The sequence below is a fragment of the Montipora foliosa genome, chromosome 2 (genome assembly GCF_036669935.1).
Source record: "Montipora foliosa isolate CH-2021 chromosome 2, ASM3666993v2, whole genome shotgun sequence".
In the NCBI taxonomy this organism is placed as follows: Eukaryota; Metazoa; Cnidaria; class Anthozoa; order Scleractinia; family Acroporidae; genus Montipora; species Montipora foliosa.
The window spans coordinates 13439636-13442135 of record NC_090870.1 but is presented as its reverse complement, the minus strand read 5'-3'; positions in this window follow the sequence as shown (position 1 = coordinate 13442135).

The window sequence follows — 2500 nt, the reverse complement described above, 5'->3', positions numbered from 1 at the left end:
TTGTTTAATAAAAAGCTGCTCTCCCACGGTTACAACACTCTTGCAAGCTGGAAGACATATCAACATGTTTGCCAAGATCGATTAGATTTGCTGATTTATCTTATTTATGAACCACAAGCAACACGCTTAAGGCAAAATCGGAACATTTCAAAGCCTTCAGTGATTCCTTGCGCATGGAGTGGTCGTAAACACCAAAAATATTCGAGGGACGTAGAGTTACTACAACTATTTGCATGGATGTTGGGGTTCTTAAATCGCTCGAGAGATTTCATGACCAAGTTATTAAGGGTAGAACTTGTATCGGCATTGTGGAATGGAGAGGGAATGGCACTAAAGTACGAGCGAACTTTCCATTACCACCAACTATCCAGTTTTGTCTTCATGCGCCGGATGTTTCTTTTTTTAATAACAAACTCTTGGAAATTGCTCATGATTTTGTATCAAAAAAGTTGGGTTCTAACTTTATATCAGTTCATCTGCGCACTGAACAAATTCTTCGTCATAGAGGTCCTATTTCGTTAGTAGTCAAGTGTATCACGGAAATGGTAGCTCGGATCCAGCAAGAACGAGATCGTGACCCAAAGAATGGAAACTCTAAGAGAAAAACGTTTGTCGCCGCAGATTTTCTGCAGTTCGGATCTCATTCAGGCGACGTATTGCCCGCACGGAAAAACTCAACCTTGCTCATGACGGTCATAGAAGGGTTACTCGAGAATCCAACATTCTTCGATCCAAAGGTATATCATCTTGTTGACAGGGGCTCCGTTGCTATTGTTGAAATGAATATTCTTGCTTCAGGAAGCCAGATCTTTTCAGTTGGCGGAGGATCTTTTCAACACTGGATAAGAAATTTCTTTGCCCAAAAACACAATGATAGTTTTTCCGAACTTTCAATTTCAATGTTGTTTATGTGCATTTGGTAAACTATTTAAGGTCTCGAGTAACAGCTCAAGAACTAGTATAACTAACACTAGAATAATGAGGCAAGGGGGTTTTCCAAGTTTTTTTTTAATTGATGGCCCTCTTTTGTCTCATAATTCATCTTTAAGTGTCGCCGAACCTCTGAAACGAATGTTTAAGAAATATGAAATAACCGTGGTTAACAAGCCATTGAGCTCGCTTCAACATTAGTTCTCGATTCCCACTTGACTCTGTTAGTGACCAGTACTTTTTAGCCCTTCCGGTGAAAACGGGCAGATCATGCACTACAAAGAAAAAAGAACACATGACGAATTTAAACTACCGCGGCCAAAGGGCCCACAATTTGAAATCATGCTTGTAGTCCATGGGCCTAAAAATAGGCTGTTCGATATCAAAAGCTATATTATACATTTTTGAAATCTACAATTCCTTTAATTTATGATTTCCATGATAGAAGTCTCGGATGAGTAGCTTTTAATATATATCAATTGACAAACTGACGTCACTTAGAGTCACTGTGTTATTAAAGAGTTACATGCAAGTGGAATATATACTTCATTATCAAGCATATTTTTCGTATTTTGCTGACATTTTCAAACGTTTTTAACCTTGAAAATGCTTGTACAGTAAGATTTGAAGCTTTCTGATGCAATGTTTTATTGTTATTTTTGGTTGTCGTTGCAATGCTTAAGACAATACACTTATTTGGTGGCCGAATGCTTGAAAAAAACTGAAGAACTAACTTTTTAACTTATAACACGTCAAAAGTTATGGGGAATGATAGCAGCAAGTGGGTTTTGACAATAACCCTAACCCCTAACCCCAGCCTAACTACAATTTAACCAGCAATATGCTCAAGAGTATAATGGAATAACGTCTTGAAGGCCAGCACGTCTAGACACAGATTCCAAACCAGTGGGACAGCGGCCAAAGGAAATGGGCTTCACTGGAGACGTCGACAGACTTCATGGCCGTCTTGCCACCAAAAAGATTGGATAAACTCGCAGTCCTTTCTAATTTTGTTTCGCCAAGCATTTTCCAACACATCGAAGATTGTACAGATTATGAAATATCAATTGAAACACTTCAGACACTCTCATCAACACAGAAGAGATGAGATCTTTGCACTGACCATCTTTTAGCTACTTGTAAACTAGCGCCAACAGAAACACTAGAACGAATATTTTGCAAGCCCTGAAAACGCTAAGCCAAGATTGTAACTTCACAAATGTCATGGCTGCACCAATACTGTGAAGAGAGCAGTCAGAGATGCCTTTATTTCTGGTTTACAGTCAAGTCATGATACTCACAAAAGCGACGTTTTGGAAAACCAAAACTCTCTGACTTAATAACTCTATGTTTTGATCAGGCTAGATCCCTTGTAGTCTGCAATGAAGAGTGCGGAGTCGTATGCAGTTCCAAATACACTTTCAATGCTGCTCTTCCTGCTAAGTCTCCAAAATCTGTCGTTGTCCAAGAAGCGAATACTCTGGCTTGCCTGCGGCAACCGAAACCGCTTCTCGCAAATGCTATGTCTGGGGCACCAATAGGCACCCACATTCGAAGTGTCCTGCAAAGG